The 12,832-nt window shown below is 37.7% G+C and overlaps 1 protein-coding gene across 1 annotated transcript in view; it reads right to left on the bottom strand.

Moving 5' to 3' along the window:
• Nucleotides 1–9,365, bottom strand: part of LOC145991454 (methyl farnesoate epoxidase-like) — a 49,643-nt gene extending 40,278 nt beyond the window's left edge. The window contains exon 1 of the mRNA XM_083127458.1: nucleotides 9,255–9,365. The gene's annotated coding sequence lies outside the window, so the exon portion shown is untranslated. The remainder of the gene's footprint in view (nucleotides 1–9,254) is intronic.
• Between the last annotated feature and the right edge of the window lie 3,467 nt (nucleotides 9,366–12,832).

Here is a 12,832-nt window from a genome sequence, read left to right as displayed (position 1 = left end):
ATACTCAATGCGTAAATATCTACATCGTGCTTGTTTGAACTAAATGTTTACGGGGTATAATGACATGCAATTCCTTAGAGCTTACCGTGCCTGTTGTTGTCCATGGAAACGGACGTTGCTAGGGAACTTAAAGAAAGTTAATTTTCACCCCGAAAACTACTGTAAGGGAATTATGCTAGACTTTTCGAATTTCAAAATACGAGCATCAGAATTTATTACATAGGCAATGTAGGAATTTGAGAGGAATGACGGAAAACAGTTTTGTTCAAAAATGTGAAAATGACAAAAGAATATTGCATTTTGAATTTAGTCGCTATTCAATTCGTTTATGCAAAACATCCAACTAATTATCTTGAAACGTTTACTCCGTTCATTATTAAGAAAATAGACAACGATATTTTGAATATTTGCACTTTATTGGAGCCCATACATACATAAAGTTACTTTCTAAACTTTTCAAATTAGCTAACTTGTACACATGTTTTCCATCATCCAATACAACATGCAGACATTTTCAAAGTCATTAAGATCACTGAGGAACCCCATCTAAAACATGATTGCGTCCACAACGTGGCCGAAGGTCACACATGCGACCGTACAAGACGTGGCCAAAGGCCACGTCGAAAGTACGCGAGTATGCTGTATAAAGAAGCAAACTGTATTAAGTGAGGTGAGTGTACCTTGGCATATCAATACCTATACGATAACCAATTACTACATTCGGAATTTGAACTCAAGACCTTTATTCAAGGTGCTCATTGTTTTCAAAAAGGGTTTTTCTTAAAATGCCTTTCTTGTCTCCCTCTGTGTGTGCTTGCTTGCATAGGCCCAACCAAAAAGTTTTTAAAGGATGCCAGGCTGCTGGACAGGCATTTTGAATGTTAACATTGGTGGGAAAATGGGGAATATAATTACGATGTTACTTTTTTCTGAAAATGAAGTCCAAAGGGTGATTTATGACCACCACAACACACAGTTAGTATTTGTTTATTTGGCATCTCTGGTCTATCTATTAAATTGCGACGGTGAGGACTTTGCTATAACGCTAGATGCAGATCGCTTTTAATTTTTGAAGTGAAACTTCCCAAAGGAATGAGGTAATTGCAGACGCGGATACAGCTGAATAAAATTCAGGTTTCGTGCTAAATTATCGCTTCCACTAAATAGCTAAATTATTTTGTTTGTTTCAACAAACAACACTGCAATCTATGCATTTGTGTGTGTGTTGGGGGGGGGAGGAGGATGGGGCGGAGTATTGCGTGATGCTTTAGAAATTATCCATAATCCCGGGTGCCAATGGCACCGTACGTCACTGGGTAAATCGCAAACTATCTATAGCGCATGAGCCACAATTAAGAGACTGTTATGCAGTGAACATTCAAGGTCAGTCTTAAAGAAAGACTTCCGGTAATTGCACGAAAGTACAATGTATGTTATTACACATGTAGTGGGTGGGAAATTTCATATATTGCGTAAGAGATGCGTTCCTTCTTGATGACAGATAATACGTTTCGACAGAACAAAGAGGAAAAAAAAACATTTAAAACTCTCATGTGGCTAATTCGTGAGAAAGGAATTCTTTTTTAATTGCTAACCGACCAGTGTCGGCATTTGAGTAACATTAGTGCAAATTAGTCTGTGTGTAACATCTCAACGTCCATAAGATTTGCAATTTTCACTCTTTGTATGTTGTGACCCCATGACCATAGCAGGCCCATGCCAAAGGTTTTCTTAAGGTGGGGGAGAATCGAAATGCTGTTGGAGTGTTAGATATGACCAGGGTGCAAAATCATTCCCGATTAGTTGGAAGAAAATGTTCTTGTCATATATATCTACATATATTGTCATGAAATATGTCAGTTACTAAATTATTAAATCATATCTTTAATTACATTTAAAGGAATTCATTTGGTACAGTAAAAATGTAAATTGATTGAAGGTAGTAAATTTTTATCTGTTTTGTTTTGCTGATAGTAAGTATGGAAATGAAAATGAGTGGTTAAATATAACGGGAAAATTGCACCAAGTTAGAAAATATTTTTGGTTTGCTTGCAACACACTATGAAATTTCATACAGTCAGACATTTTCCGTTCTAAACCTTAATTGTGTTTTGAATACTGGAAGTACAATTTTCATTGAACTTAAATATGGATTGTACATCTGTAGTGGTTACATCCTTGCGGAAGCGACAGTTTGAGTAGTTCTAATATTTGGCTGAACAGATAGACATACCGCGAGGTTGTGTGTTGTGTCTTCAGTTCTACATGTGTAAGGAAGTGCAAATTTCTTCACAAAATACCATTCATTAGGTCAGTCGTTCCAAAAGTGTGCGCCGCGGTGCCCTGGGGCGCCGTGGATGGCTTACAGGGGCGCCACGAAATGTTCTAATATTTTCACTAAAATGACACTTATTCCAATGTATGTGCTTATTTAGTACTTTTTATGCGTAGAATATTTCTGACTTTGAAACATGTATTCATTTTTTTAACTTAAGGCAAGCAACCTTACCACACTAACTGAGTGTTCCAAGTGTTAGATAGGTCAACATTCTGAGTTGGGCGCCGCGGAAAAAATCTTGAAATGCTGAGGGCGCCTTGAAACGAAGAAGTTTGTGAACCCCTGCATTAGGTAAAACCTACTATTCTTAAACAGGATCCAAGATAACACGTAGGTACTGCATGTTGTGTGTATTTATGCCAGCCAAGAAATTAGCTTCGTGTGAAAGGACATTGAATGCCCTTTACAGTGCCTATGAATTGGAGAGAGCACACTGGCCACAAATGTGATTGCCCTTCTCCTCCATAACTGAGATTCTAGCCTCACAATTACAAAGATCGAATTCGATTAAATTGTATCTCAAACAACTGGTATAAGTAGAAAAAGTTAACTTCCTTCTTCACCCTTGTAACATGAATGAACGAAGAGACTGTCGGAATCAGTTACAAGCATGAAGAGTGGAAAATGTCCATTTACTCTTCTGCTTTTAGAAGCAATACTCTTCCATGTCGGAAACGAGATTCCTGAAATTCCAATTGGACATACATACATATATTTCCCTTGAATAGATCTCATGAAAATATGTAACATGATTTGAAGTCATCATGTATGGTGAATTCCAGGGACAAACTTATGGGGTACCTGCACTCTTAATACATTTAGGCATGCAACTAGGGTATGCTAAATATTCTCATTTAATTATCGTGTATTTCCCGGTGGAGGCACATAGTGGTTCGGATCCCACTTTAAACTGTAGGTCCAGTCCCGATTAGCCTTACTGTGCATAAAGTGGACTTAAAACACCAACTCAATCCAATTATCATGTATAAAAGTTTTAAGAATATTTATTTGCAATTATTGGAGAAAAATCAAGAAATTACACTGATATACGAAAGAGAAAGTTTTGCTTTGCGGGACAACTATTAAACTACAGATCGCAGCCGAAATAGCTGTGGAATAAACTTAAAATGTTCGGCGTTGGGAAAAAATATGATAGTAATGAAATTGTTGGCATCTCCACAGAAGAACTAAATGGCCACTTCCAAAACGTATCAGGTATAAATCCTGAAATTAAGAAACGTACAATCGACTCCATAAGTGTTCATAAAAGCAACAACAACAATAGTTTCGATTTCTCTTTTATAACGCATGAAAAGGTCCAAACTACAATTAATAAAATCAAATCCAATGCAACCGGAGCAGACGAAATTTCTATTAACATGTTAAAGTATATCGCTACCCACATCTCACCCGCAATTGCAGATATTTTCAACACATCCCTGTACACTGGCACATTCCCAAGCATTTGGAAACTCGCTCACATACGCCCCCTGGCTAAAATCACCTGAAGTTGTTCTAAATTGTACATATAAAATAGTATGGTGGTCAGGGGTGCCCATCCCTCCCAAGGTCAATGGCGAATCCCCCCAAAATCATATCATTCGTGCCCTCCAGCCACCAAAACCACCCTCTCTACAAAGTATTTAATTACGACAGCGTGTCTTCCGTAAGCAACTTTTTCCCTAGCTTGATCTGCCCCTCCTCCCTAAACAGGGGGCTTATCACTCAAGACCACCCCTAAAATCGTTCATCATAATTGAGAATATCGCTTGTCTTGTAATGCAGCTATAGTATAAAACTTCACATTCACCTCATTAAAGCGCCAAACACGCATCCTATCAACATATCACTGCAAGAAAATTTTTACATCCATTTCTTTCCAGGCTTTCAAGAATATTAATTTAATACGGTGTCAATACTTTCTTAGTCTTTTCCAGGTTCTCCTTTGGCACGTTCGTGGTCGAAAACGTGTGTATAGCATATCGCTAAATACAGTCTCTAAAATTTAATGTTCGAGCTCTCTTTACTACAGAAATCCCTTGACAATCTAAGATTTAACAATTTATCAAGAGCTTTCAATCTCCCCCTTTACATTTAATACTGAATCAATTTTAGACTTACTGTTGATATTGTCTCCTCCAAAAAATTAATTCTCAGTCTCCACACCAGAATTTCCGCAACAGTCTAAGATAATAGCAATACACAATATTTTGATATCTCTTCAATTTAATGCTGATCCCCCGCTAACTAAAATACCCGCCGTAATCTAAGAGCTAAGTTGGATACTGTCCCCCCAGAACCTACATGTCAATTAAGGTCTAATATGTAAAAGTTGGATATCTCCTCCCCCCACGACAACCTTCGATAATACTCTTAAACACTTTCTTTTTTCATCTAATGGATTAAATATGGTTCATTTAAAGTGTAAAATCTTTACATATAATTTGGAAAAGATATAAATGTTGAATTTTATATTATTTGAAGGGAAAAAATCCCCACCAAAAATCTCGATGGCGCAACCTGCACCATAATCCCCCTGTGAGCACCCCTGATTGTGGTCAACGTAATGCTTGTAAAGCCAGAGGTTCCATGTTCGAGCTCTCGTCTCAGCATGGATGTATCATTGTGTTTACCACATCATGATATAAATCAGATTCTCCATAATGACTGGCACTAAATCGCTTTTCGAAAATAGTTTCATGTATCACACGCAATTAAACAGTACTTATATTTAACATTTATCATAATTTCATGAAAATTACTTAACATTATCCACGTAGTTATGTAAATTAATGATTTATTAGAGCCTTTCGTTACCTTATTTCTAGAAATAAACATTATATTAGCTATAATATTATATATCAACTACAATATTTAAAAATGGCAATATGTTTCCAATGTCCCTTCCATTAATTTTGGCATTTTACTATATTGCACTGCTTCTACATTACGTATTATGATCTAGAGAAATGTAGTACTATATCCGTGGTGGTCTAATCCATATCGGCCACTTGGGAGAGCCGGGACGGAATTGTACCAGCCTTGTCCCTGCATGAAGCGGATCTGAGGTTCACCCAGCCTCAAATACTACTTAGAAGTAACACTAGGAGGTAAAGGCGACCAGAGTTTGGTGATTATCACATCACCTCTAAAAAATGCCCAATATCGACTATATGTGGGGCACTACGTCAACGAATGAAACAATTATAGTTCCATTTATTTATAACGAAATGTCATGTTTCATACCTTAAATTAAAACTTATAGATACGTATATTATTTTCCATAATTTATTGGTTACGTTTTTCGATTATACAACGTTGTACTCCTAAGTTTCGAGTAAAATCAATGAATATTTATGATTTCACCCATTAGATTTAGAAAACGAAGAATTTAGTAAAAATAAAGTATTACACTTTATTAAATATAATACATTTATTGAAATGTTCACAACTTTAGCTTCACTTCAAACCCAAACCGTTCTCCTTGTTCTCAGTGCATTGAACTATAAATACGTCAGTGTAAAAATTTTAATATGGCGTATTATTTCATTGGCGACGAGTCAGATCGATCTCTTCCGGAAAAGCCGACTCTATGAGTAATGCAGATTTGGTGTGTAAAGTTTTTTTCCTGTATTCAGCATGTAATCCCCAGGTAAAATTTTGATGCTAACACCGCCATGCTAGTAGTCCTTCACACATTTGTACTGGAAGCTTGTCGTTTGTACTGCTTTTACCTCAAACGCCTTAGTTTAGCATAATACTTGTACAATACATGGCTAAAGCATTCACACATTAACCTGCTCCGAAACGTTAGATATATATGAATATATCTAAAGGGTGTTTCATAAAGTGCGCAGGTTTCAAATCGCTTGTCATCTTTTTGTTTGAAAGTTGGCAACACTGTTATAATTTTCATTATCTCTTATCATTCCGATTATTCATCGAACAATTGTATTTTTTTCTTCAGATGTTCCGTTGAGTTTCCATGGAGCGGTTCACTATCGAGCATTACAGAAACGGGGAGTGCTATGCAGAGACAGTTCGTCAACTGTAGCTATGCTTAACGGATGTTTATTCCTGGCACCCCGACAACAACGAGAAATCACATATTCACGGTTTGCAGTTCATCCAGAGTAGGCCACTTCCCGTTTTTGTAATGTGTTTTCAAAGTAACGACACGTTGCTCAATAGTGAACCGCTCCAGGTGGTAGAACAGCCGCAGGCTGAACCTCGCCCTTTAATAAAGGAAAATTGAAATTGAAATTGAAATTGAAATTAAACATCTGAAAAAAAAATGCTCAATTTATAATTGAAATGATAAGACATAACGAAAATTACAAGAACAGTGTTGCCAACCTTTTAAACAAAAAGATGACAAGCGATTTAAAATCTGCGCACTTTATGAAATAACCTTCTTTCTGACATATTAGAAACAGGGAAAGTTGTTTAAAAACGTAACTGAATTCACCCTGAATTGTAAGAAACGTCACAATAACATGACTGTTGTCGCGTGATCTCGAAAATCCTTGCTTCGTTTTGTAATGTCCTCCTTAGGGTGAATTTCCCTACACCTAAACTGCTGCATGCAATAATTATAATTATGTTGATTTGGTGTTTTAAGTCCACTTTATGCACAGTAAGGCTAATCGGGACTGGACCTACAGTTTAAAGTGGGATCCGAACCACTTGTGCCTCCACCAATAATTATAATTAGGAAGTGGCGGCGATTAGGGGGGCGAGGGGGGCAGATGCGCCCCACTTTTCCCCCCGTACTATGCTAAAACTTATCTACAAATGGAAATAAACTGTCCCCGTCTTTGCCCTCTACTTTTGGCACATTTCCCCCTGTTTTGAAATCCAATCGCCGCCACTGTAATTAGGCATTACATCCATTCCCCCCTTTCCCCATTATCTGTTCTAACATTACATTTTAATAGAGCACCTCTTCGCTCGTCTTCAAACCATAAGCATTCAAGCAAATAAAAGTAGGAAGTTTTATATCTCACCTGAAGGCAAGTTCTTCGTTCGTTATGAATTTATATAGATGTGTATAAGGCAATAGGAAAAGATTTGTAAAAAACACTAGTTTTAGAAAAGAAACTTGGTTTTCTATTGTCATCCTGTTGAGATAGTCAAGATTTTTGGTTGCACATTAAAATATCAATTGCTTGATGTACCAGTTACCACACTCCATCTTCCAGTTTATATTTCTAACTTTCCCCATTATGACCGCTGAATTTTTCCATTATTGAACATCATTGTGGTAACATATTATACATGTAGGCCAATTTTCCAACAATTATGCAGATTTTCTCTTCTAAGATGAGGTTCGTTGGTCTCTCAATTTCCCACCGTAATTCCCGTGTTCAAATCACAAATTGTGAATCAATACATCTAACCATCATCATTCATTATCATCGTCGAGATTAAGCAAAATTGTCCAAAAGAGACTTGTAAAAACGAAATGGTAGATCAAATTCTTCTCTGAGAACCAAAAAAAATATTACTAAAAATTTTCCCAGTACACTTTCAAAGGGCAGATCATATTGACGTTCACATACTACATCTTCTAGCTTATAGTATTTACATTAGTTACAAATCATCTTTTCTAACATGGATATATCTAATTCTCTCTTCTAAGAGCTTAACATTTATAATAGTACTAGCTGATTTCCCGGCGTTGCCCGGGTATTTATTTATCCCAATATTTTATTAGACAGGAATATAATGAATTCTAAGTATAGTGTAAAATGAACTTGAAGTTGAACGGCATAGTTTTCGGGGCAACGGCCCCGAAAACTATGCATTCCACACTAATATCGGTTGTTTCACATGTCACCCCCTTCCCACCCACCACCCTAGGGGTGCCAGGGGTGTCTTAGAGTAGAACGGCATTCGGAGTGTCACTATTCATCTTAGCAACCCCGACAACTATGGGTTCCACATTAATATCGGTCGGTTTCGATTATTTTTACATGTTACCCCCTTCCCACACTTATCCCTAGATGTGTGAGGGCTGTCTAGGAGTTTAACGGCATTGGGAGAGTCACTATTCATCTTAGCGACCTCGAAAACTATGGATTATACACTAATATCGGTCGTTTTACATGTCACTCCCTTCCCACTCGCAGCCCTAGGAGTGCCAGGGTTGTCCTGGAGTTGAACAGCATTGGGAGTGTCACTATTCATCTTAGAGATCCCGGCAGCTATGGATTCCACACTAATATCGGTCGTTTTCGATTAATTTTACATGTCACCCCTTTCCCACCCCCATCCCTAGGGGGACAGGGGTGTCTTACCGCCACAGTATTTATTTCCAGATTGTAAGTCATATGTGGTCATCGTGAATGTCACCAATTAGTTTAGAGACTCCGAAAACTATGGATTCGACAGTATTCTACGTCATTTTTGACATTTTATTTTTCACCTCCTCAATCCCGACAGGTGATGAACGTAGAGTTGAACGGCATAGGGAGTGTCACTATTCATCTTAGCGACCCCGAATACTATGGATTCCACACTAATACCTGTCGTTTTCGATTATTTTTACATATCACTCCTTCTCACCCCCCACCCCGAGGGGTGCCAGGGGTTTCTTAACCCCACAGTATTTATTTCGAGATTTCAAGTTATATGTGTACCGTGTTTGGTTGAAATCGCTCCAGGCGTTCGAGAGTTATGTTGGAACAAACACTCAACACACACAGATACACACATACATCCATTTATATATATATATATATATATATATATATATATATATATATATATATATATATATATATATTCCAAGTTGATATCGACAGTGTTAGTAATATGGACGAAATGTAAAATTATATAGAAGATATGATTTTGGTTATAGGCTATAGTTTTCTTAAAGAAACGAAAAACATGTTAATGGTAATAGTGTACCTACCTGTCTTTAACTATTAAACGTCTGTCTGCTTGTCGTGCTTCCCCTAGAGGTATAATACAAAGAAGTGAGAGAGGGTCGGGAGTTAAAACGTGTCTAAAATGGACACGTTGGACGTCCAAGCTTACTTAGAGGACATTCAGCAATTAAAGGAGGGTCGGTAACACACAGCGTGAGAACTTAAGTATCACGGATTACGTATGAAGATTCGTTCCGGCTAGTTGGATGAACATTCACGTCATTATATTTAACCACCGTCAAACAATGACAAACACATGCGTAGTAGTTGTCACGAACATCAACACTTTCTAGACGGTTTTTTGTAAGTATAGGGATTTTTGAGATTTTGACTTATTGTGTCTTAATAAAATAATGTACGCAACGCTGCACCATTCTGTATCCGGGGTCGACTGTCGGCCGGTATTTGCTGAATAATTGGTTTGTATTATTTCATAATTATCTTGTCTCTTGTTCTTTTCATATATTGGCGGAGAGTGAAGGTGGTCGGTCACTGATGCCTTTCAGTTGATTAAATATATATATATATCACTGATTTAAATCACTTTAAGGAAATAATTTAAAGAATAATGTACATAAGGATATTGTAGATATCAGAATTACTTTTGGTGAAAGTACATTAATTTTGTAATCATTTAATGGTGTTTATTAGGCTCTAGGATAGGAAAAGATAGGAAACAAAATATATGTACTGGTGGGGTGAAGCTTACACAACACATAATGTAAAAACACTTAAATTTCTCTTGATTATAAATTCAATAATTTTATAGACAAAAATAGCAAACCTTTTGTTTAGAAAAACATTCAAAATACTATTAACTTTAAACCCTAAATAATGTCATTATAATTAAACTGTACATATAAATATCAGCTAATACTTTGCAAGCTATCATAAAAAATAGCCACAATTCAACTACAAAGAACATAAAAATATATTAAGTTACAATTATGTAGTACATCAAGAATGTTTTATTTTCACTGTAAAAAGTTACAGTTATAATGCAGTTATTGTTTTTGTCTGAATTTTTTTGTGATTTTGTTTTCTTTGTGTAATTACATGTATGTTCTGTGATACCTTATCTGGAGGGAATGTGGAGCACGATATAACCCTGCTTTTGTGCAAGAAACATTCTAAAATGGAGGTGGTGAACTGATTGTGTGGGCTGGAATCAAAATTGTGGGACGTGCGGACCTCCACGTTGTCAAAAATTGTAGTTTGACGGCCCATAGATATATGAACGAGAACCTCAGACCTCTTGCCACGACGTGCGCAGATGCAATAGGTGAACGTTTCCTTTTCATCGGCAATAATGCTCATCCTAACAGCGTTCTGTTAGTGCATAACGTGCCCGAGGACGAGGGAATATAGAGCATGGAGTGGCCAGCGTGATTTATGGATTTACATCCCAAAGAGAATGTTTGGGATGTACTTGGCAGACGCATTCTAGGTAGGATGTCACCTCCCTCAACTCTTCCAGAGTTACTGCTGTGACACTGTCCGTTTCTGTGCTGTTCTATTGAAACACACAATGCTCTATAGTGACTCACATCATGTGAGCATTGGTTCAAGCGACGGTAGGGTCTTTCTGTTACCTGTATTCATCCATACTCTACTGTATCTCTTCTCTGAATGTTCTTTCAGTTGCATAAACATCGGCTGTGCATGGTTTTCGTCTAGTTGTCTCTGTTCCTTTCTTGATCCAAGACGAAGGCGGTGGATAGTTATGGCAGGTCAATTATCAGACAAGACACTATTTGGTCGAATTATTGTGACAGCACAGAATCGGAATCTTCAAATGGGCTTTCTTCTAGAACCATTATCAGGGATTTAGAGACATACTTGCAGAAAAATGTTATCCCCCGTGAGGAAATATCTGGAAATTCAGCCACGCCGATTGATGGTATATGGCTCTTATTCAGAGAGTAATAGAAGAGGAGTCAAACTTTGGTGAGGTCTATCTGCCTTGTGCATTGCTTTGCGGAGGGAAATGGGAGTCCAACAATCGATGTCTGTTTGATACGTACAATGAGACGTCTAAAAGGACACCGAAAGAACAAGCACGTGGGAAGAACTCGGACAGCAGTCACAGAGCATATATCATCTTCCCATATTGGCAGAAAGTGATGGCAATACTTGCAGAAAAATGTTATCCCGCCTGAGGAAATATCTGGAAATTCAGCCACGGCGATTGATGCTATGGCTCTTATTCAGAGAGTAGAAGAAGAAGAGTCAAACTTTGGTGAATTTCATGAGCTTTGTCCATTGCATTGCGGAGGGAAATGGGAGTCCAAGAATCGATGTCTGTCTGATACGTACAACGAGACGTCTAAAAGTACATCGAAAGAACAAACACGTGGGAAGAACTCGGGCATGAGTCACAGACCATCTCATCTTCCCAGATTGTCAGAAAGTGAAGGAAATTCCTAAGTCACGTAACGAAAAAAATAACTCTAATTGCATTTCTTGTTAACAAATGTAGGAAACCAGAGCATTTTGTAAATCTTTTGAATAAAACACTTCGGGAACTGTGGATATAAATTATGCAAGATCACATCTGAAAAGAGCCCCAAAGTGCTCAATCTCAACAGTAAACATGAAAAAGATATGGTAATTTGTTGGTGAATACTGCAACTGCTAATGAAAGGCTCAGATGACACAGATGTGTGTATTATGTGTTTGAGATTCCATGAAAGAATCATTGTTAAATTGTTTCTGAAATGTAGGTATTGCCAAAATACCCATGATGGTCCTTGGCATTAGGAAAATAGCTTCAATTCTTATTAAAAATGTTTGTTGAGATATGATAAGTCTCTATATTCATTTGCAGGAAAAGGAAGGTAAGTGCAGTGATTATCTTTCCTGCCAACAGACAAACACAGAAAATATGTTCGCAGCCTCGGAGATCAAAGAGATCTCAATGAAGAAGTAGTTCTCGTGCTTATTGTATGCTCCAAAATCTTCCGTACATTATGTGAATGACATGGCAAAGAAGGGTGAGATAGACATTTATCAACTTGCACCTTGCAGGAACTGTCTCAAGGAGCAGGCTGAACGTGCGATTATAAAGCCGCTATAAGCAAGAGATGTCTTCCGAATGTTCCATGTACATGTAGTCCACGTGGGAGAAGGTGGACATTGAAAAAACACGATGGAGCAGAGCAGCTGGTAGTGGATTGGATAGAGTGGCAGCCAGCATCTCAAAATGTGTTGGATCTACTAGCTTGCAACTCCAATACAAACTGCCCCCCTGATGGTGCAGTGGCAGCGTCATCGCCTTGTAATCAAGGGGTCCCATGTTCGATACCCGGTGGGGGAATATAGTGGTTCCGACCCCACTTTAAACTGTATGTCCAATCCCAATTAGCCTTACTGTGCATAAAGTGGACTTGAAACACCAAATGAATTAACCAACCAATACATTAGAAACTACAAACTGCGTCCTCTGTCTAAATAACATCAGTTGCACTGACAAGTGGAGACTACCCACATGTGAAACTCAATGAGTGATGACACCTATTCAAAAGATGATGGTGATGAATGAAAATAATAAAATTTTGTTTAT

The sequence above is a fragment of the Lepisma saccharinum genome, chromosome 8, assembly GCF_977018435.1.
Source record: "Lepisma saccharinum chromosome 8, izLepSacc3.1, whole genome shotgun sequence".
Taxonomy (NCBI): Eukaryota; Metazoa; Arthropoda; class Insecta; order Zygentoma; family Lepismatidae; genus Lepisma; species Lepisma saccharinum.
Note: the sequence above shows the minus strand (reverse complement) of the source record. Positions and strands in the feature narration are given on the sequence as shown.